Below are 24,754 nucleotides of genomic sequence, written 5' to 3' on the forward strand. Positions count from 1 at the left end.
GCCGGGGCCGCGCGCGCCGCTCCCGGGGCTCCAGGCCGCCCGCGCCGCTCGGGGCCGCCCCGCTGCGCCCGCCGCCGCCGCCGCCGCCGGGTCCCGCTCGGCTCGGCGCGGCGCCGTCACGTGTGCGGCTCGCCAGCCGCGTCCCCTTCGCGCACTTTCTGCGCTCGGCGGCCTCGGCGCGACTCGGGCCCCTCCCCCGAGCGGGGATGGGGAAGTCAAGGCAGGGAGCGCCCGCTGGGGTGCGTGCCCATGCCCGCCGGCGGGCGCACCGCGTCGTCCGCTCTGCGGCAATCGAGAGTTGTGTTGGGGCTCGCTCGTCTTCCCCGGAGTTAGTTGCCTCCTCTCCCGGGTCGCATCGAGGTCGTCCTAAACCGTGGCGGCTCTCCTTTCCTGCCTGCAACAGCCCCGGGTCCCGTGCGGCCGCACGCCCACCTCCTCCGGCCCCCGCCGCATCCCCACCTCCAAGGGAGAGCCCCCGGAGCCGAAGAAAATTCGCTCTGAGCACGCAGAACACGGCAGCGGGCAAATCAGAGTGCAGATGAACCCGCCCCCATTGTGAAACTCACACGGTTTCTACTACTGTGGGCATCAAAACGTTCTCGACGGGGCCGCAGCCAGAAACTACCCTCGATCAAGCTAAACCGCCCAGGGCCCCAGCACAGTCACTCTGCCCCCTGCACAGAGGCAGTAACAGCAAGGGTACATCTGGCAAGTGACTTGCCATCCCTGGACAAGTGCACGGTTATACAACGGTTCCTTGCACAAGTGCATACCTGTGCATAACCCAGGGCCCCTGCGCAGTGGCTTGCTTGTGACCCTGCAGGGTGACCCAGCACTGAACCACCCTACCCTTTCCTGCAAAATGGACGTATACACGAGTCCGTTCAGCCTGCAGTCAACACCTGCTGCAAATCTTCTACAAGCCTGTGAAGCTTGCCACTGGGGGCAGGAGGGACAGACACTCAAAGAGTGAGGGGGACCCACGTTAACCCTAAATTCAGCTTGAGGACCCAGACCCTCTCTGAACCACCAGATACTATTCCTACAGTGGGAACTGCTGAGGCACACCCAAGGTAAATATGTTTTTGCAGGTTTGTAGGAGTCGCCAAGCCTATCCAGGTGGCCTATCCTCTATTCCATTTTATATTTCACTGTGCTCTGGACTCAGATCCTGGTTTTTGATAAGACTAAAGACAGAAAAAGGAGCAGGGCTAAAGGTGAGACTGCTTCTGTGGTTGTACAAGTCCTTGGTTTCAAGGGAGGAGGGGGTGATCAGTTCAGTTCCCCCAAATGCTCCTCGTTCTCAACAAACCACAGTTGCTTGATTTCGCCCCATCTGGAGCCCTCTCTGGTTAGCTTAGCAGAGCCCCTTCCCCGGCCCAGCACCACTTGCCAACGGAGGGACAGCCTTTCCTCACCTCCTTGAGCCCTGTGTTCTGCCACCCCACCCCCACCCCACGCCAGACTTGTTGGGGACCTGGCCTCACGTTCTGCAGTCCCCTACCTCTTCCCAGCTCCAGTTTTCTCCCCGAGTCAGGCTCCCCACCCCCCGCTTTCTGTCCACCTCAACGTAATCATAGAACCACCCAGCTCTCCCCACCAAGCAAATCACTTATCCACTGGGAAAGCCACGGAACCACTACCAGCTGCCACTCTCTATCTAGACCAGCATTGTCTTGTCAGGACCACCTTACCGGGAGTGGACCACCCTGCCGCCTCCCGAGACCAAGAGCAAAGACGCTGCCATCCCCATTCAACCCCCAAGGGAAAATGAGAGGACCATGGCTAGAGTCACAACACCCTGCTGATGATTCAATTATTGTTTCTGCCAGCGTATATTTCGTGAGAACCGTCTCTGCAAGAGCAAGTGTCAGAGTCCCAGCAGAAAACAAAGGCACTTGTCCCCTAAGCGTGGATTTGAAGATAAAGAGATGCTTCCCCCCACCCCCCAACCCCAGGCACAAACTGCTGGCTTGAGGTTCAGATGGCAATTTGCAGGGCCAGCTACTTGCTGATTTTTATTTTGATATGCAACTTGGAAGCTGGAGGCCTGGCAAGAATGCCCAAACATGGTTAATTTACTCCTTGAAAGCCCTCCTCTGTAGTCATTATCTACATTTGAGGCCATTCTCAGGTGGATAATCAGCAAAGTCTAAGACCATGTGTGCCTCCTAACCACAGGGCACGGTGGAAAACGCACTGAATTTTAAGTTAGGAGAACTACTTTCTAACTTTGAGGACTCTGTCAAATAAACTCACCAAGCTTCAATTTTCTTATCTACAAAAAATAAAGCCATCTTAATCCCTATCTATCACTCAGGACTGCTCAGAGTATCAGATAGAATCACAGAGATAGAATAAGTACAATTGTAAAGGCCCCAGATAGAAGTATTACGGGCAGGTGCATTGGAGACAGGCATTCTAGTCCCACCTTTGCAACCAAGTGGTCATGTGATTTTTGTCCTGGTCATCTCGCCTCTCTGGGCATTGGTTTCTTCACATGTGAAATGAAAAGAGATCTTGCAGCCCTGATCGTTCCCTGCCCCCTTCAGGATGCCCACCTGAGCATGAGATGAGAGTAGCTCCAGGTGAGGCCACCCAGGATAGGGGTCAGAGCTGAATTGTGCAATTAAGTAGATGTTCCTCCTAGCTTCGAACCCGGATCTGGGTTGTAAACAAGCCAGCACTTCCTCCATGCCTCCAAAATACCCTCAACATTGGGGTGGGAATGTAGACAGAGGCAGTTCCCTCATCCTCCTCTGCCCCAACGTGTTTGGCCTTGCTCTTGATGCGATGCAATATCATGAGGGAAATCAACATGCATGGGAATTTAATACTAGACTCACAGCTGTATAGAAAAGACTTGAGCTTTTCATCAGACTTTAAACTGCCCTCCTCTGTCCTTCTGCCCATCCTAGGCGATCCTGAGCTTGGGCTGGAGATAAAGCTAGGCAAAAACCACCCGGAGGTCTTGGGGTCCCACATCTTTATCCAGATGGAGTCACATTTAAAATAGTTAACAAGGGGGCACCTGGGTGGCTCAGTCATTGGGCGTCTGCCTTTGGATCAGGTCATGATCACCGAGCCCCGCATCGGGGTCCCCGCTTCGCGGGAGGCCTGCTGCTCCCTCTCCCACTCCCCCTGCTTGTGTTCCCTCTCTCACTGTGTCTCTCTCTGTCCAATAAATAAATTTAAAAATCTTTAAAAAAATAAATAAAATAAAATAAAATAGTTAACAAGGACAGCCATGAGGAGAAGGGAAAAAATCCCAGAAGCCTAACTGAACTTCTTTTTGTTCTCTTTCTCCCCTCATTACCTTCCCAAATACCAGGATCTATCTGCTCACCCTCCCCACCCCCACCCCCCAGGACTACCCAACTCCTATTCCTCCTCCAGGTTCCAAAGGCCTCCCTCTGCAGCCAGCCTAGGTTACAGGCCCTCACACTAAGGTTCCAAGTTCCCCGTGCTCTTTGATGCTTCCTCTCTGGTCATATTAGCTATTGAACTTCATTTTCCTCTCCAACCACAAGCAGCAGGAGGCTAACAACGGGCTTGTCTTGCTTTTGTCTGTGTTCCCAGTGCCCAGCATAATCCTGGCACAGAGTTGAGTGCTCAGTGATACTCACAGAATGCATGTGGATGAATGAAGGGGAGGGATGACCCCCCTCTGCCTTGTGGTAAGGGTTTAGGGCAGTTAAGGCACCGAGGCAGCTGAACGTTAGACCTTTTCTTACCACCATCTCTCCCCGCCTCACCACTTCTTTCTCCCAAAGTTGGCTTCTCTGAGTCACAACCAGACCTCAGAGCCACTGGAACAGAAAAGGGACCCCCCCCCTAACACTTGGGAGTGGTGAACTTTATCCCGCCACACATCACTTTAGCCAAATAACTATTATTCACCTCACCAGCCAGGGTAAGATAGAAATACCCTCCTGCCCCAAAGAAATAACACTTTCTTCTGCTGTTGCCAAAAATTCCTTTAGTTCAGGCAAAGTCTGGAATAATTGATGGGGTTGAAAATCGGATGCATTGAGAACATAGAACAAGTAACTTAGATTCACACTCTAGAATAAATTAAATTCAAAGAGGAGGTTCTGGAAATAGGAGTAACTTACTTTTGCATAGCAGCACTTTCCATTTATTTGCATAGCATTATAACAACCTTATCTATCAAATGTCATCTCTCAGCAACTGGTTCAAGTGGGCCAAAGCGGGCATTATTGACACCCCCATTTCACAGATTTTGAGAATGAAGTCTCAGAAAGGAAAGTTATGTCACTGGCCCAAAGTCATGCAGTTTGTGAGAGCTAGATTCAAACCCAGGCTCTCTGACTTTTTCTGCGGCGTCTGATTTCCCTGAGGCTGAGAGAAGAGCTGGTGTTTCAAGTCCCAGGTTGAGTAAGGCAATGAGAACCAGCACAGACAGGGGAAGACAAAACTGATCAGGTCCTCAGCCCTCCCTCTGCCAGGCCCTGCTTCAACCCTCTGGCAACCAACACCATCCTCCCCAGGTGCCTAGCAGAGGTGTGGCGCTCATTTGCCTTACTCCCCCACCTCAGGCCCATGATTGGGCCACAGGGAGAGTTACATTACAGAGTTCCCAAGTCAAATCCTGTTTGCTATACTTTTCTAGAAAAATGTAATGAGGGATTTTGTTTTGAATTTTCAAATGGGGGATTTTGCTTCAAAACCCATGAAGGAGCACAGGTTTTAAGAGGCTGCCCTCAACTTCTGGTTCCCCTGATTACCTAAGGGTCTTGCCTTGATCTCTCTGCAACTCAACTTCTTGAACTTTTACGACAAGAAAGTATTTAGACCTTTCTCACAAAGCCTGTGTAGCAAAAATATAGAAAGGTTTATTATCGTTATGTAGACACAAGGACAGAATCTCCTGACCAGACCGTTTGCTGAGGGTCACTGGGAAATTATCTCCTTCTCTATGAATCTAGAATCAGACTCCCCTTTCAGGGTTTGGACTGAAGGGGAGAAGCTAAAGTTGGAGATTCTTTGAAAACCCCTGAAAAATTAAAGATCTTTTTGGCTTTATTCAATGATTCACGATTCAAGCAGCATCCCATCTAGCAGAAAGAAGCTCCAAAGAGCTGCACAAAATAAAGAACATACAGGCAGAAGGGGGCAGGAAGAGGAAATGATTTATAAAAGCAAAGAATGGATTACTTGGTGGCAAGGTCTCCTTTCTTTAGGGGACAGCAGGGGTCTATCAGGCAGATTACCTTACAAGTGCTGCCCAGATAATTCCAGATTGACTGGTTTACGAGTCCATTCCTGGGGGAAACTGAAATTATAATGGATATTAAGTCTAAGTTGGGTGGCATGGGGCTTAGCACTGGTTTACGAGTCCATTCCTGGGGGAGACTGAAATTATAATGGATATTAAGTCTAAGTTGGGTGGCATGGGGCTTAGCACTGGTTTACGAGTCCATTCCTGGGGGAGACTGAAATTATAATGGATATTAAGTCTAAGTTGGGTGGCATGGGGCTTAGCACAAGTGACTCCATTTGGGGCCTGTTGTCTTTTTTTAACAGTACTTACCTCCTTTTCTAAATTATAAGTAGGTCTTTGGACCTATCCCCCTGTCTTGCATTTAATAGGTTATAGGCTACTGAGTTGAAAAGAATGGCTGAGGGCAGGGGGTGGAATGATTTCGAATTACTGCTCTAGGGAGACCAAATTTCCCATCCAACTGGCTACAACAAAGGATGCTAGAAAGATAGTGGAGGGTCCTGTCAGCACCAGGTGAATGAGCCTAGCCAAGAACAGTGAGTCCTTCCATTGCAACATACTTCTATGTATGATGCAGTCATTGCTGACCACCTGATGATAGGGATGATAGGGTACAATTGTCTGGAGAGGATCCAGCCACTACCTGCAAGGAACTTGAAGAAAGTGAAGACAGATAAACAAAAATAGCCTAATTTTGTGAATATGGTGTGAAATTAAGCAAGGAAGCCATTAGACTGAAGTGGTTCTAACACTTGGGCGGCTTCTGTGAGCAAACCAAACCCTAAGCCTGTAAATGCTTCAAGTTTAAGAAATCAGAACCTAAGGATAGCCCATCACAAGTAGCCAACTAGGCTTTAGGCTGTAGCCAATCAAATAATTACTTTTTTTTTTTTTTTTTTTGCTTCTGCACCTTCTCTACGTAAGTATTTTCCCCAGCTCCTGTCAGAGAAGCATTCCTAACCACTTATGGGTTGGCGCTGCCCAATTTGAATTAATTTTTGCTCAAATAAACTTAAAATTTGTCATATGCCCCCAGTTTATCTTTTAACAGAAAAAGCTGTGCTTTGGGGGAAAAAAAAAGATCAGTGTGTTTGGGGAAGGTGAACTGGGGAAGACTTTGTGGAAAACAAACCCTTTTGAAGATTTTATTTATTTATTTGAGAGAGAGAGAGAACATTAAGGGAGGGGAGAGGGGAGGGAGAAGCAGGCTCCCCACTGAGCAGGGAGCTTGATGTGGGGCTCCATCCCAGGACCCCAGGATCACGACCTGAGCCAAAGGCAGAGGCTTAACCAACGGAGCACCCAGGTGCCCCGAGAACAAACCCTTTTGAGCAGTGGTATCAAGTGTGTGTATTTGAACGTGTGAGAATGTGGAGGAGGGAGAAGACTGCAACTGCTGTGTCTAAGAGGAGCAGGAAGTTATTTTATGCATCTGAGGAAAATGAGGGAAGACTTCAAGGGAAGACAGTGGCAGCAAGTAGGGTGCGGGTGCAAATAGGCAGGGTGGTGCCGCAGGAGGAGACTGGGAAGGCAGGGGCCAAGGTGTGGGGAGAGCAGGACCTGGAATGGAGCACCTCATCTTACTCATGTCAGGACGGTGGTGCGGGGTGATTTGCGGATGCCACGCAGCCAGGGAGGCCTGAAGAGTGTCCTTCCATCCCCCATTCCACCAGGACCACAGCACATGCTCCAAACCATCACCTCATGGGGTACCTGTTTCCTGCCATGGGATCTTTCCCGGGGCACTACGGATCCTGCTTCTCTCTGCCTGCCATCCCAAAATCCATCCCACTGGAAATTCTATGTGGTGTCATCAGCTGAAGTAACACCTGTTATAAAGATCATTCCCACCAGACCCAAAACTGCAAGCGCTTTTAATGAGGCCCTGTATAAAGGAATACATTTTCTCCGAACCCTTAAACAAATTACATTAAACCCTCCACACCAAATAAATTATTGAAATGGTGATTAGCGTTCGGATCATACCAACAAAACTACTCAGGGGCAAATGCACTCTCATTTGCAGTTTGACACAACGCCAGTGTTACAAAATATCCCAACCACCTACGCTGAGAGCGAAGTGAAAAATCCTTTCTCTTGCCATGGTTATTTAAACAAGAACTTCGGTGCTAAATTAGCAGTGGATTTTTTTCGTATGAATTTTCTTTGCATTCTAACATTATGTAAATGAAAAACCCAACGAAGTGCAAATTAAGACTATTCTTAATTCTAAAAGGCCTGCTATTCTGTGATCATGACGCCATGGAATACTTCTCTCAGTCTGCCAAGCATGGTGTGTGGTTTCTTCCCGCCCCCCCCCGCCCTCCCCCACCTGCTTTAGTCGCCTGCCAGCAGGGGGGCACCTACTGTGTCCCCTTCTTCCTGCCCACTAAAGTCGGATCTGACTCTCCACCTCCCTTCCTCCTCGTGATTTCATCTTGGCGGGATCATTTGATCACATAAAGGGAACAAGAGGTTGACATGCGCCTAACCTGCTTCGGGGAACAGTGCGGAGGGACTTAAGACAGTTTGGACACTCAGGAGCCGGCTCAGCTGGGTTTCTATCCCAACTAGATCACGTCGGGCACCTTCTCAAAACCTACTTTTCTTTGCTTGTCAATGAATTGCCTACCTCTGCAGGTTTAAAGGATTGAATGAGATTATACATGTCGAGGGTTGGGCTCCAATCCTGAACATAAGACCTGATCACTCAATGAGACCTATTGTTATTTGTGAAGAGTTCAGGGCAGATGTTGTTGCCAAATGAATCTGCACAGCATTCAGCAATTGTCAGTTCGTTACGCAGGTTTATATGTGTCCCTTCGACCTCATTCCCAGGTGACACGTTGCTATAAAAGCAAGTTTCAGATCAGGCTCTGTCACATGCACACACATTTCTTAGCAAACACACACAGAGGCGGTCAGGACAGGCCCTGCTCCCGGGGCCTCTCTCTCAGACCCAAGGCCCTTGCAGGAACACCAGGACCCCGGGAAAATGCAGCAAGGTTCTGAGGCCAGTTGAGTCTACCAAACTCTTGGGCACATCAGGCAACAGAGTTTCCCGTTCGGGAGAGGGACAGGAGACCAGATGAACACCACCATTGAGCAAAACTCTGGGTTGGAGTTAGCATGCCATTTGTATGCTGGATTCTTCTTATAGCTTGTCCATGCAAGCCCATTCCAGCCAACCACCTTTCCAAAACAGCACTGATTTCACCGGTGGAAAACTATTTCTAATATCCCTTATGCTAATTCATGCATCATAGGATTCGGATTTAAATAAAGACGTTGCAGGTTCATGGGGGAGGGAGCCACCTCTGCAGCGGGCCATGGATCCGTGACCAGGGTGCTTCAAATGGCTGATCACACTTAGAGCATGGATTCCTGATTGGGACCCTTCAAATGTAAACTATATGCCCCCACCGTAGATTAATTTACACACATGTACATGACACTGTTTATATGAAAGTCTCTAAAAGTCAATTACGACAGTACAGCAACTATGAATAAGGAAAAGCTTCCAGTATCAATGGAACAGGAGAGGAATGTAAACGATTGTGATTTTATAATAAGAAATGCACATTCAGTCTTCATCTCATTTCTGGCACAGAGCTCCTAAAACCTTTGGAATTTCCTAAGTGACAGGAGTCATAAAGGTGTCCTTTATTATTCATAACAAACCCTGTTCAAACATCCCAGAGTGTATGTTAATGAGACGAGTTTTGGAAAGCCCCTAGGTCACCTAAGGACAGGGCTGGTTGCCAGGGGAACCAACCAAAGTCGGAGAATTGGAACTTTCAGTCCCACCGATTGTGAGGCTGGAGGTTAAATCATTGCCAATGGCTAATGATGTCATCAGTTGTGCCTATGGATGAAGCCTCCATAAAAACCCAAAAGGTTGGGGTTCGGGCAGCTTCTAAGCTGGTGAACATGTGGAGATGTGGAAACCCCCGGAGAAAATAGGGAAGCTCCACCCCCCCATACTTGACCCTATGCTTTCTCTTCCATCTGGGTGTTCCTGAATTATATCCTTTTGTAATAAACCAGTAACCTAGCAAGTAAAATGTTTCCGTGAATTCTGTGAGCCAATTAGTCAATGGGATGAATTTGTGCAGCCAATTAATCAGACCTGAGGAGGGGGTCGTAGGAACCTCCAACCTACAGCCAGTTGGTCAGACGCACGGGTGACAAACTAGACTTGCAGTTTGCATCTGAAGTTGGGGGTTGCGGCCATCTGAACCCTTCACCTGGGGGATCTGATGCTATCTCTCGGTAGATAGTGTCAGAACTGAATAAACTATTTAACCAGCTGGCATCACAGAATTGCTCCATGTGTGGAAACCCCACATATCTGGTGTCAGAAATAGTGGAGGGTATAGCATGAACAAAACACCTCAAGAGTGTGTTTCTCCTTTAGAACTCTAGATCTTCCTTCAATGGGTTTGTTCATGCCCATCATTTATTAAAGATACTTCAGCCTAGACAGTGAAATACTACCTCTTAGTTTGGGCAGCACCCCAGGGCAGTCATTTGCCCCAATCAGGAATTCATGCCTAAGGGGGGTCAGCTAGCATGCTAATCAGCCCCCACCCGGAGGTGGCCATTACAAGTGTTTGGGTTATTCTATCTCAGTCAATACCAGTGATTTTTTTTTTTTTTTGCTAATTTAGCATAACAAATGTTAAAAATGGATTTTCATTAGTGGCCTATTAATTAGCTTAATGAGTATCAAAAATAGGCTCTTGTTAGTGAATTCAGAAGTATTCAAGACATAGGGCTTGTCACAAATATTTTATAGACACACCTGTCCACCACAGGAACAGGTAAACAGGTGCAGGGATGTACCAAGTCCTTTAGCCACAGGGACGGCAACAGACTCTTGTTCTCTACATCATTGTGTTCGCTTGGGTCTGAGGATTGTTGCCTGTTAGCAACTGTAAGTTTAACTTAATGTTGCTTCTGGGATATTGTATCTGCAGCTAGTAAAGCACGTTCGAGTCAAGTTTGATAAGATCACCTAAAAAAGAGGTGAGACTTAACCTGCCCTGTTTCTAATAAATGACTAATGAATGTCTGCACGTGTGGCAGAATCTGCCATGTGATTTGCTGTCATTAAAATCTGGCAAAGGAGGTTACTGGCAGTGTTTTAGTTTGCCCAGGGCTGCCTTGACAAAATGCCACAGATGGGGGGGGGGGTGCAGTGCGCTGAAACAACAGAAATGTATTTTCTCACAGATCTGGAAACCAGAAGTCCAAGATCAAGGTGTCAGCAGGGTTGGTTTCTTCTGAGGCCTCTCTCCTTGGCTTGCAGATGACTGCCTTCTCACTGCATCCTCATATGGTCATCCTTCTGCGCATGCCTACCCCTGGGGTTTCTTTCTCTTCTTACAAGGACACCAGTCATAACGGATTAAGGCTCACCCTAAAGGCCTCATTTTAATTTAATTATCTCTTTAAAGACCTTATATCCAAATATGGTTACATTCCCAAGGTACTGGGGGCAGGACTTTTAACATATAAATTTGCCAGTGGTCCCAGTTCAGCCCGTAAGCGAACAACTAACCTGTATGCCTGCTTTAACTTGGCAGCCACCCTTATCTATTAAAAGAAACTGATGATGAGGCATAACCAAATTGATTGAGGTCAATTTTGACACGTGGTTATAGAGTGGTCAGCAAACTAGGGTGAGGTTAGGAGCAGTGAGTCACACAAGATTCTCAGGATCAGTGCATGAGCATGATAAAATTTCAGCTGCAGGCCACGGAGACCCAAAATGATGGCCTTAGACAGACAGTTGATTTCTCACATTAGATGCTGTGTCAGCCTTGCTCTGCAAAGCTGTCAGGAGTTCAGGCTCCTTCTCCCTGGTTGCTCTGCCATCCTCGGGTGCCTCCTCTGCGTGGTTTGCGATGGCTTACAGGCCCATGCTCATTCCAGACAGTGGGAAGGAGAAAGGGCAGAAAGCCAAAATGCACACATCACTTCTGCTCACATCCCCATGGCCAGAACTTGGTCAGATAGCCACGCCTACCTGCAAGGGATGCCAGGAGGTAGAGGCACTGCTCCGAGCATCTGTATGCCCACCTACAAATCAGAGGTTCTGTTCTCCTTGGGAAAACCATACTGGGAAATAACCAAGAATCCCTTCCAAAATTAGAGAGAGTAGTACTGGAGAGAGCAGGGCTGAGAATCCACAGCTAATCTTCAGTACTGGTGCTCTGGTTCTAAAAACGTTGAAATACTTGCATATCCACTGGTAAAGAGTCACTACTCTAGGCCCTGAGCACCACCCCCACCCTCCACTGTCCCAGTCACCCTGTCTCTCCCCCAGGACACCATGGACTTCCTCTAGGATCCAGTAAATAAATGATTAATTAATGTCTGGTCCACCAGGGGCCCTCCAGACCCTGATCCTGTCCAATGGCCTGTGTCCCTTCTGATAAGTCACTGCCCCTGTTTTATTGATTTTTAAGTATTTCAAATATAACTGGTGGGAGCAATGTCTAGAAATAATATTTTATGAAAAAGTTAAAGAACTAGGGATATTTAACCGGAAATGGAGATTTGGCAGGAGGAAGAGCTCAACCGTCATCTTTAAACATTTATAATAGGACACCTGGGTGGCTCAGTTGGTTAAGCAACTGCCTTCGGCTCGGGTCATGATCTCGGGGTCCTGGGATCGAGCCCCGCATCGGGCTCCTTGCTCAGCGGGGAGCCTGTTTCTCCCTCTGTCTCTGCCTGCTTGTGCTCTCTGTCAAAAAAAAAAAAAAATCTTTGCAAAAAAAAATTAAAATAAACATTTATTATAATAATAATAATCACTACCTTTAAATTTTCTTTAAAGTGTCAATTAGGAGCCAAGACCTGAATTGGGCTCAGTGCTTTATACATACTCTCTCAGATTCTCAAAGCAATCCTGTACAGTGGAAATTATTTTCCCTTCACTGATAAAGGCACTGAAGATCATAGACATAGAGTTATTTGTAGAAGACATAAAACCAGAGTCAAGGGGCACCTGGGTGGCTCAGTCAATTAAGCGTCTTGTCTTTGGCTCAGGTCATGATCTCAGGGTCCTGGGATGGAGTCCCACATCGGGCTGCTTGCTCAGCGGGGAGTCTGCTTCTCCCTCTCCCTCTGTCTCTCCCCCTGCTGGTGCTCCTTCTCTCTCTCTCATGCTCTCTTTCTCAAATAAATAAATAAAAATCCTAAAAAAAAAAAAAAGCAGAGTCAACATTCAAACCCCTGGATGTCTGGTTCCGAAGTGGGAAGCCTTCTCTCCAGTGTCATGCTGCCCACTCTGTGCAACAGGAAGCAGACATATTCACATGCCCTTTATAGAGCAAGACTGAGACATTACAGGAGAGCCAAGAAAGTTAAGTTCAAATTTAAAAAGAACTTCTAACCATCGAGCTATTCAAAAATGAAATGTATTGATGAGCTGATAGTAAATTTTATGAAGAAACATAAAGGACCTAGAATAGCCAAAGCAATCTTGAAAAGAACAAATTTGAAGGACTTACACCACATGATTTCAAGACTTACTGTGCAGCTCTAGTAATTAAGACAGTGTGGTATTGGCATAAATAAACAGATTGGAAAAAACAGAATCGAGAAATAGGATCACACATACAAAGTCAAATGCCTTTTGATAAAGGCATCAGTGAAATTCAGTGGAGAAAAGGAAGTCATCTTTTAAGTGTACTTGTATAATTGATATTTATATGGAATCAATGAACCTCAGCCCCCACTTCACATCATATACAAAGATTAATTTGAGATGGATCATAAACCTAAATGTAAAGGCCAAACCATAAACTTTCTAGAAGGAAACACCAGAGAATATATTTGCAAAATTGGCATGGACAAAGATTTCTTTGGATACAAAAAAATACGTAACAATAAAAGAAAAAATGATTTAATGTATTTTATTAAAATTAAACTTTCTGATTATCAAAATACATTGTTAGTAAAAATGAATAGGCAAGCCACAGACTGGGAGAAATATACATCTCTGACACAGGACTCAAAAGCAGAATAAAGAACTCCTACAAATCTATACTAAAAAGATGAACAGTATTTTTATTTATTTTTATTTTTTACAAACAATATATATTTTTATTTAAATTCAGTTAATTAACATATAGTGTATTATTCGTTTCAGAGGTAGAGTTCAGTGATTCATCGGTCTTATATAACATCCAGTGCTCATTACATCACGTGCCCTCCTTAATGCCCATCACCCAGATATCCCATCCCCCCACCCCTTGCCCCTCCAGCAATCCTCAGTTTGTTTCCTAAGATTAAGAGTCTCTTATGATTTGTCTCCCTCTCTGATTTCATCTTGTACAAACAATATTTTTAAATGGGCAAAGGACTTGGAGAAACACTTCATAAAAGAGAATGCATGGCCAATAAGCACATAAAAAAGGTGCTCAGCCTTGTTGGTCAACAGGGAAATGCAAATTAAAACCACAATGGGATAGCACTACACACCCATTAGTAAGGTTAAAATTTTTCAGTTCTAACAATACCATATGTTGGAGAGACTGTAGGGCAACTGGATTTCTTCTACATTGCTAGTAGAAGTATAAAATGGCACAGCTAATTTGGAAAACTGGCATTTTCTTATAAAGAGTCACCTATTTTCTGATCCAGGAATTCCAAAACAAATGAAATCTTACGTCTACAAAAATAATAGAGGAATGTTCATTGTGACTTTCTAATAGCCAGAATTTGGAAACGATGCCAGTGTTCATCCATAGGAGAATGAATACATAAATGGAGGTAAATCCATGCAGTGGGATATTGCCCAGCAACAAAAAGGAACAGACTATTAATACATACAGCAACATAGATGAATCTCAAAAATATTATGTTATGTGAAAAAAGCCACCAGAGTACACCCACTGAATAATTCCATTTACGTGAAGTCCAGGAATAGGCAAAATGAATCTGTGGGAATAGAAATCAGAATTGTGTCTTCCTGCGGGAGGAGGGAGGCAGGATGATTAAGTGGAAAGGATCCTGGGGAAATTTTCTGTGTGATGGCAATTTTCTGCAGTTTGATTAGGCCATTGGATACACAAGGTATATTTGTCAAAAAGCATCAAACTGTACAATAAGGTCTGTGCATTTTACTGTATGTAATTATACTTCAATTAAAAAATAAATTTAAATAAAAGGATCAAATTAGTTGCCTCTCCCAATATTGTGCTCCTTGGCATTGGAAGTACCCAAGCTACATTAAATGCGTGTCAGAAATATTGTGAACGGTTCAGATTTGAGAGTTCAGATTAAGTCATTAACAAAACATAAAAGATTTGAAGACCCTGATGTACATGATATTGAATTAATCGGATATTTCAGAAAAGACAGTATCTGTCTCCATCTTCCACTTTAGGGCACTCAACAAGAGTCAGGAAATTTATGTTACTAAACGCTTGAAAACATCTTTAAATGTTTGTGTGACGTGTTCTTTTCTGAAATTCTTCCCATAGCTGGCCTTATCTCTACTTCCCTCCTGACACCCAAGCCTTTAGCCATTCTATGTTCCTGTATCTTAGAACATGCAGTGTTTGCACAGTTCCTTTCTTAAACAACCTCCCCTCCTCCACTTCTCATCAACTTCTGCCCGGTCTCTGAAGATTCTTCACAGGAGTCAATGCACCAGTAAAACTTCACTACAAATGCTACTCCCTGCCCTTTGAGTTCTATGCATGTTTTAAGGCTTGCCTGCAGCATAGCATTTACCCTAGGCTAGAGGTTGCCAAGGTTCCTTCCAGCTCAAAGATTCTAGCTCTTTGAACACGTGGTTCCAGATTTGAAGAGTGGAGAGAAACGGTAGCCATCAGCAATAACATCTTCATCAGGCTCTACAAGAGGGGGACTGAATGAAAGAATGGGACCTGGGGGGATCTGCAGCTGATCCTTGAACAACATGGGGTTTCAGGGTGCCGACACCCCGTGCAGCCAAAAATCCACATATTACTTTTGACTCCCCCAAAACTTAACTACTAATAGCCTACTGTTGACCGATAATAACATGACAATAGATTAGCACATACTTTGTATATGTATTCAATACTGTGTTCTCACAGTAAAGCAAGCTAGAGAAAAGAAAATGTTGTTAAGACATTCATAAGGAAAATACATGTACAGCACTGTATGGTATTAAAAAAAAAAAACCCACGCGTAAAAGGACATGTGCTATTCAAACCCATGTTGTTCAAGAGACAACTGTATGTTGCTTCAAATCAGGTCAGAAGCTACAATGTCAGCTGATTAGTAAGAGGCAGCTGAGACTTGCAGCTTTGGGGCTGGATAGGAAGGGACTAAGCTCTGCGGCTGCATGAGAACAGATCTGTGTGTGTGCACTGGACATGAGGGTTTGGAAGGAAAGGATTTAAAAAAAAAAAACTCTAGGCTAAATACAGAAGCTAATATTTATGGAGTACTTTCTCTGGTGCCAGAGACTCTATACTAAACACCATGTATCCATTAATCTTATTTAATCCTCATTTTAACTCTCTGCAGAAAGCTTAAGTGGTGTGCCCAAGATTTTGCCACTAGTAAGTGATAGAACCGGGTCTCATTTCCGGTTCTGTTTGACTCCGAAGTCCATACTCTTGATCACTGGGCTCTACTGTGCCCCAGAAAGGAATTGCCTGTATCATTTTACACTGTCTCTTGGTTCCAAGAACCTCAACCAGCCCAAACTGACAACTTCCTTTCCCATGATTTTTGAGGTTATCTGAGAAGAAGCATCAACAGCATTCCCCAGTAACCTGGTCCAGGGTCTCTAATGTCTTTAGCCAGGGTACTCTTCTCTGTATTTAATCTGAGACCTCCCTTCTCTTGTTTTATCATTAGTAGATGAGCTTAGGGCTCCATTTATACTTAAAATTTCAGTGGAAGGAGGAAGATGCAGAAACTACTGCAGTTTAAATATTCTGGGACATCTAGGGGCGCCTGGGTGGCTCACTCTGTTAAGTGACGGACTCTCAGTTTCAGCTCAGGTCATGATCTCAGGGTCCTGGGATCGAGGCCCCCTTCTCCCCTGTGCTCCATGCTCTTGTAGAGTCTGCTTGAGATTCTTCCCCCCCCTTCCTTGCCCTCTGCCCCTCCTCCCACTCGTGTGCTCACGCATGTGCGTTTTCTCTCTCAAATAAATAAATAAAATCTTTAAATATTCTGGGGCATCTGAATCTTGTCAAGTTTCCATCGCAGAGTGGTCTAGAACCATATAAAGGAGGCTGATGAAAGGACACGATGAGTCAAAAAGAAAATGTGCATTAAGGAGATTGGGAAATGGGTTCATTCTCATTAAGGTATAAGTGCAGTGGACCACAGGGTATCTTGTTACATGAAGCTATAGTCTTGCCAAGGAAAATGGAAGGAACTAAGCTATGGGACGTGGGAATCATAGCAATGTTATGCTGAAGTTTTGCAATAGTCTTCTTCCCTTGGTCACTTTGTCTAAATAAACTAAAACCATGCCAAATATATTCAGCACCTGCTGGGAACTCATTTCTTCATCTTCTCTTCTTCCTTCTCTGTAGTGCATGTCATTGTATTACGGGGAAATCCTTGCTTTCAAAAACAGTGCTGTGAGAACCCAGAATACAGGTCCTCCTTGCTCAAGAGCCTGACCTCAGTCCTCAGAGTTGCAACCCAAAATGACTCAGACCAGTGAGTGGGTGAGTGGGAGGTTTTAAAGCTACACTCCAAGAGCTAGTACCAGGCAGAGCACACAATGAGAACTACATCACTAACTTAGCAACAGTTTGTCAGTTTTTTCTTTTAATCTCCCCAGTTTCTTCAACCAGATGTAAGAAATGAGACTCAGAACAAGTACATTTTTATAGAAACAAGAGCAGAGAGAAACAACCAACGCAGAGAGTATTAACCAAGACAAGGCTGAGGAAAACATAGGGGTACATCTGGCGGTCAAGGTGAGCGGGATCAGAACACCTAAGCGAACGAGAAAAGGATGAGCCATTTGTGTGCAACACCCGCCCCAAGTGATTTCTTTTTTTTTAATTTTATTTTATTATGTTATGTTAATCACCATACATTACATCATTAGTTTTTGATGTAGCGTTCCATGGTAAATTGTTTGCATATAACGCCCAGTGCTCCATTCAATACGTGCCCTTGTTAATACCCATCACCAGGGTAACCCATCCTCCCACCCCCCCCCCAGAACCCTCCGTTTGTTTTTCAGAGTCCATAGTCTCTCATGGTTCAACTCCCCCTCCGATTTCCCCCCCTTCATTTTTCCCTTCCTGCTATCTTCTTTTTTTTTTTTTCCTTCTTTTTTTTTTTTTAACATATAATGTATTATTTGTTTCAGAGGTACAGGTCTATGATTCAACAGTCTTACGCAATTCACAGCGCTCACCATAGCACATACCCTCCCCAATTCTATCACCCAACCACCCCATCCCTCCCACCCCCCCACCACTCCAGCAACCCTCAGTTTGTTTCCTGAGATTAAGAATTCCTCATATCAGGGTGCCTGGGTGGCTCAGTCGGTTAAGCATCTGCCTTCGGCTCAGGTCATGATCCCAGAGTCCTGGGATCAAGCCCCGCATCGGGCTCCCTGCTCGGCAGGAAGCTGCTTCTCCCTCTCCCACTCCCCCTGCTTGTGCTCCCTCTCTCGCTGTGTCTCTCTCTGTTAAAAAAAAAAAAAAAAAAAGAATTCCTCCTATCAGTGAGGTCAGATGATACATGTCTTTCTCTGATTGACTTATTTCGTTTAGCATAATACCTTCTAGTTCCATCCACGTCATTGCAAATGGCAAGATTTTGGGGTTTTTTTGATGGCTGCATAATAATCCATTGTATATATATATACCACATCTTTATCCATTCATCTTTTGATGGACATCTTGGCTCTTTCCGTAGTTTGGCTATTGTGGACATTGCTGCTATAAACATTGGGGTGCACATACCCCTTCAGATCACTACATTTGTATCATTGGGGTAAATACCCAGTAGTGCAATTGCTGGGTCGTAGGGTAGCTCTATTTTCAACTTTTTGAGGAACCTCCATACTGTTTTCTAGAGTGGCTGCACCAGCTTGCATTCTCACCAACAGTGTAGGAGGGTTCCCCTTTCTCTGCTTCCTCACCTACATTTGTTGTTTCCTGACTTGTTAATTTTAGCCATTCTGACCGGTGTGAGGTGGTATCTCATTGAGGTTTTGATTTGGATTTTCCTGATGTTAAGCACTTTTTCATGTGTCTGTTGGCCGTTTGGAGGTCTTCTTTGGAAAAATGTCTGTTCATGTCTTTTGCCCATTTCTTGATTGGATTATTTGTTCTTTGGGTGTTGAGTTTGATAAGTTCTTTATAGATTTTGGATACTAGCCCTTTCTAAGGAAGGAGAAAGAAAGGAAACTGAACCAGGCCAACATGTTGACACTTTGTCTCACCTGACAGCTTAAATAAATACACCAGTTCTAGCCTCTCCTCTTGTTGCCAATGCAACAACCACATGCACTTTGCACAAGTCTAGAAACAGAAGCCAGAGTTTCTGGCCATTGCTTAAACTTGTAACCTTTCCAAGCTTGGCCCAGGGCAGTTATCTATTGAGCAGACAGGATGGTGAAATTTCCCAAGGAAGCCTTTGGCTAGAACAACAAACAGGGCCACCCTAGAGGTTGGTTCCAGGTATAAATTCCCTGCTAGCATTGAGCTGCGGGCGGGGGTGGGGGAGCCCCAGCACTCTGCACTGCTCTGGGAAGGCTGGGTAAGGAAGAGCACAAAGGGGACCAAAGCTGTAGGCGGGTCCAACTTGGGCCAGAGGCCTTTTGGGATTTAAAGGACCGGAAGAGGGATAGAAAGGATTATAATAGTGAGACCGACCGATTACTTAGACTGGTTCAGGGATCTACACTTGGGCAGGCTTGGAAATTCAGTTTTATCAAAGAACATGCACTGATTGGGGCCATTAATAATCTTCTGGATGTTGTCCATTTGCCTTTCAGTCTCCACCCCTTCTTACCCTGTTCTGCACTCCCGCAGGCTGGCAGTATGAACCAATTCCACAGAATCCTCGATCCTCTGGCTTTGGGTTGACTGACCAATTGGAGGTCCTGGCAGGAGATCACTGTATAGCAAAGAAAGGCAGTCAGGGAGGCTATTTCTCCAGTGTTCCACCTTCCAGGTGGCTGTGGGTTAGCCATGTCGCTCTGCTGAAGGCCCAGCTTGTTTGGGCCACGCTCCTCCCTACAGCGCCCCTCCCTGGGTTCCAGAAACTGTTTTTTCTTGTCCCTTCAAGAGGACAAGAGGAGGCCTAAGAGTTTCCTCCTATTATTAATGCAGAACACTGCCCTCCCTATTCCTTGCAGATTTTCCACACCTCGTAAATCGCCACATATCAAACTCTCCTTAAAATATCTCATCTCATGTGCGACTCAGAACACTTGTGAGATTCAATCAACCTGACATTCAATCAACATCCGTCAACTGACAGCATGGAAATTAAGATGAGAATAACTGTCCCTGAGGTAAGTTTATATGCTCCCTATGATTTTATCCTCTAACTTTATTAGTTTGGACGGTTGCAAAGACAACTTTCAAAAGCTCTTAATTTTATCCTGTGTGTGATGCCTCAAATTTGAATAAGCTGCCTTCAGATGGATGGTTGTACTGGGTAATAATCTTGTTAAGTATTCGCTTGCTTTTTTTTTTACTCAATTGTGTGAGAATATAAAACTAAACTGTATTAAAACAGTAAGATATTGGGGCACCTGGGTGCCTCAGTTGTTAGGCGTTTGACTTTGGCTTGGGTCATAATCCTGGGGTCCTGGGATTGAGCCCCGCTTCAGGCTCCCTGCTCAGTGGGGAGCCTGCTTCTCCCTCTCCCTCTTCTCCCTCTTCTCAATGTTCTGCCCCTCCCCCCACTTGTGTGCACACGCTCTCTTTCTCTCTCTCTCTCACTCTCTCAAATAAATAAGTAAAATCTTAAAAAAAAGTAAGATATTAAGAATGACTAAATATTAATAGACTATAGTGCAGTGATTCAGAGTACAGATTTTAAAGGCAGGCAGCTAGGGATTCGAATCTACCACCTATTGGCTGTGTGTCCTTTGGAAAGCTACTTAATTTCTCTTAGTCTTGTTTTCATTCATTAAATAGTCAAAATAACTGTACCTACTCCTTATGGTTGTTGTGAAGGGTAAATGAAATAATATACATAAAATATGGGTACAGTGAGCACTTAAAAATGGCAGATATTATTACCATTATTAAAATGTTGTTAAAATAACGATGTACTTGAAAGTAATTTATCTCATCAGGTTTTTATGAATGTTAAGTGAGCTAATATCTTTAACGTGCTTAGAACAGTTCCTGGCACATATCTAAAAGCTATATGAGTGTTAATTAATACTTAAATAATATTTAAGTGTAAACACCTAGGTATAATTTGTCTCTGCCTTTTAATTATTCTCTGTCTCCTCTCAAACTACTTTTGGATTTCTCTCCAGGCTTAAATAGAAAAGAACCTTCTAACTTTATCCTGAAATTTCTCTTGGAGTCAAAAACCTTCCCGAGCACATGCATACTTGTTTCAAGTTCTGATTTTTAAGCTTCGGGTCAGTTTAGGGTCAAAAGTGATTTCAAACAAGCTTTTTTGAATATTTAATTCCTCACACTCCTGAATGAGATTTTAGCTCTTTTCAACAGGGATGGGGAAAGGGGGTGGGTAGGTTTCCTATGACTCCCTCCTGGGGTTTAATCTGCTGGAGCAGCTCACAGAACTCAGAAAAACAATTTACTTGTAGATTTCTTACAAAGGCTATTAAAGGATACAAATGAAGAGCCAGATGAAGAGATACATAGGGTAAGGTCTGGAAGAGTTCTGAGCACAGGAGTTTCTGTCCCGGTGGAGTATGGGATGTACCCCTATCCAGAACATTGATGAGTTCTTGTGCACCAACCCAGAAGCCCTCCAAACCCCATCCTTTTGGGTGTTAATGGAGGCTTCCTTACATAGGCAACATTGATTAAATCATTAGCCATTGGTGATTCAACCTCTCACCCTTCTCCCCTCCCCCGGAGGTCAGGGGGTTGAGGCTGAAAGTTCCAAGCCTCTAATCACTATGGTTCCTTCTCCTGGCAACCAGCCCAAATCCTTAGAGGCTTTCCCAGCTCGCCTCATTAACATAAACTCAGGTATGGTTTAAAGCTTGTTAGGAAGAAAAAAATACACCTTTGCCTCTCTTATGACTTATGAAATTCCAAGGGTTTTAGGAGCTCTATATGCCAGAAATGAGGACGAAGACCAAATACATGTTTTTTATTTTAAAGCACAATATTACATTTCTGTAACCAAGAAGGCCAAGAGGTGACCTGAGTTCAAACCCAGCTGGATCCAGCGGGTTCAAATGACAACATAAGGACTGTGGTTTTCACCACCTCTTAGTTCTACAGGCAGCTAGTTCTGTTGGCTCCAGACAGATTTTCTCCAGGTGACAGCGAAGATGATCACTAGTTATTCCTGGTGTATATCATCCTTAGAAGTAAAGAGAAAAGAGAGAACCTTCTCTCCCTAGCATATCATTCAGTCTGTATCGATTCCTAAAGAGGACTCTGGTGAGGTCACACGTCCATCTGTCTGCATCCAGGACAGTGAGCATTCTGATGGTTCAGCTGGAGGCAGGGGTCCCGAATAGTCACATGGTATGGGGAAAGGGCCTTTCTCAGAAGGAAGGCTTGGCGAGCAGCATAGCCCCATAGTTCCATTTGGCTGGAACATTCTTCTAAACTCTCCAATGCAAAGCTGTTTGAATACCCATGGAATTAGATGTACATTCTGTTTTGGGAAAAGGAGCACTGTGGGTTTGATGATATCGAGGACAGGTCAGAGGTCATCCTCTCCGCCCAGACCCTCTTTGTACTTCATGGTGGACCACTGGTTGATGATGATAATCTACCTCGCAATTTCAATCTCGATATAAAAAAAAATGGAAGGGTCACTCTGTTGTACCATCTCCCCAATTTACCCTCCTGCCTCCCCAGATAGTAGCTAAAGACACACCTGGGAGACAGAAAAGGAAAATATCTCAGCACAGATTAGGTCATGAACAACAGACATGTCTATTCTTTTATACTCTCAGTTCCCCAATCTGTTTTTTTTCTTTCCGTTGGGGTAGAGCCAAAAAGACAGAATGAAAAGACACCCCCAATGTATATTCACCATTCCTCTATGACAACCCCATGATGTCTCCTTATTCTTCAGTGAGGGGGTTTTTCTGACTGCTGGCTTTTATAATACATCCAATAGGTAGTTTCAATTTGATGATCAATTTTTTAAAAATAACTTTTTTGGCCCCCTGACATTTCAGCCATTTAAATAGAACATAATAGAATTTTCCAAAGAAATAAATGGTGATTTCTTTATACAGTTTCTCACATTCAAACACATTTGCATGCATGGTCCACCTGAAAAGCTATAACTAACGATCTTACACGAGATTCTCATTTTCCTCTTCCCAGAATCCCTGCCCTCCTCGTATCAATACTCTTTCAAAACCTCATATAAAATTCTTCCTTCCAGGAAGCCTTCCTTGATTAATCAATCACTCCCAGTGATTGGAGATACATTTCCAATTAGGTTCACCTTCTCTTGTTCATATATGGATTCAATTGGAGACACAGTTCCAATTAGATTCTCCTTCTCTTGTTCATATATGGATTCAAAGTTTCAAGAGTCTTAAGTTGTGAGTATATATAGGTTCCACTTTTCCAAGCAGGCAACAACTGTGTCCTTATAACCATCCCCTTATCCACAAGATTGCTTGAAGCAAAGACAATGGAGGAACTTATTTACTGGTATAGTGAAAGATCCTGGGCCCTGCAAAATGCCTGAGCTGAGGTGAAGATCCAGCTCTGTTATTTACCAACTGTACAGGGAAAAAGATCAATATGTAAAAGCTTAATTTTCTTACATGAAAAAGCGATAATAAAGTCTTGAGGATTTGTGTGATAATGAAATAGGTTATATATTCAAAAACTTTTAGGGATGCTTGTGGATCCTTCAAAAAGTATTTGTTTCCTTAGTGATGTGATTGATGGAACTACTGAGTCTGTGAAATAACTTTCACATTTGTTGTTGATGTTTGAAAATCTTTTCCAGAAGACAAAATCCTTTATGCCAAATTAGAAATAAGAAGAAAATGTCAAATGATCTTGGAGCAAGGAGCAATAAACTTAAATATGTGCTTAATACATGGCCACGCATCCCATCTCTGCTCTTTCCCTCACGGGATTGCACATCATGAACTGGTCAAAGTAAAATGTCCCACTCAGCCTGGGGCACACCTCAGAGTCCCCAACACAGGCCTCCTGACAGACATTAGCAATTGATTGGAGTGTGTCCACTCATGCTAACACGTACATCATTGATACCAGCTACGTTCAGAAGGGCAGGATTTGATTTGCGGAAGAGAATAAAGCAACACGCATTGCTCGATGTAGAGGTAAGAAAGGGCACCAGGGGAGAAAAAGGTACAAGTTCTCTGGCCTGATAGAGTTTCTAAAATGTTACTATTGGGGCCCCTGGGTGGTTCAGTCGTTAAGAGTCTGCCTTCAGCTCGGGTCATGTCTCTCTCTGATTTTATGTATTTATTTGGCAGAGAGAGACACAGCAAAAGAGGGAACACAGGCAGGGGGAGTGGGAGAGGGAGAAGCAGGTTTCCCGCGGAGGAGGGAGCCCGATGCGGGGCTCGATCCCAGGACCCTGGGATCATGACCCGAGCCGAAGGCAGCCGCTCAACGACTGAGCCACCCAGGCGCCCCATAAATAAATAAAATCTTAAAAAAAAAATGTTACTATTATCCAGAGAGGTATTCCTCAGGGCCCAGTTGAAAGGATTGCCCCATGGACTATTAAATAAACTAATGATTAATTGTGAAGTACTTGAAGTAACAGGACAGTAGGATAGGGAATAGCATGAGGAGACCTACCAGTGTGTGGAATGCACCTCTAAGGAGGTGACATTTGGACTGACATCTAAAGAATAATCTTTATGGACCAGCCATTCAAAGAAGAGCATGAAGAAGTAAATGGGAAGGTTGCAGGCCAGAATAAACTTGGGCTTCTCAAAAGGTTGTAGGAAACCAGCAGGGCGGGAGAAAAGTGAACTGGGGGTGGGGGGACGGGAATGGGTGACAAAGGATGAATTTAAATGGCTGGCAGGGCCAGATCACACAGAATTCTGGGACCTATAATGGGAAATTTGCATAGACATTCAAGGGCTTCTAGGTTAGTTACATGATCTTAGATAATTTTTAAACACCATCTCTGGTTACTGTGGGCAAATTGGGTGGGGGTGGAGGTGGGGATGGGTTAGGAATTCAATAGGAGACACATATTAGGAGGTTCAGTGAAAGAGGATAGTGGTTTAGTCTGAGCAACATGTGTTCTGAAGTTAAACTGTAGGACTTGCTGATACACGCAGCCCGGGGGACCAGGAGAAGAGAGGAACCGTGACTCCTGGTT

At 44.7% G+C, this 24,754-nt stretch overlaps 1 long non-coding RNA gene across 1 annotated transcript; it reads left to right on the forward strand.

Moving 5' to 3' along the window:
• The first annotated feature begins 95 nt into the window (after positions 1 to 95).
• LOC118533026 (uncharacterized) lies at positions 96 to 23,804 on the forward strand. The gene is made up of 3 exons (XR_013442563.1): positions 96 to 1,073; positions 19,599 to 19,757; positions 23,390 to 23,804. It is a non-coding gene; the product is annotated as an uncharacterized LOC118533026 (long non-coding RNA).
• Positions 23,805 to 24,754: the final 950 nt, after the last annotated feature.

Source organism: Halichoerus grypus, chromosome 11, assembly GCF_964656455.1.
Source record: "Halichoerus grypus chromosome 11, mHalGry1.hap1.1, whole genome shotgun sequence".
Classification (NCBI taxonomy): domain Eukaryota; kingdom Metazoa; phylum Chordata; class Mammalia; order Carnivora; family Phocidae; genus Halichoerus; species Halichoerus grypus.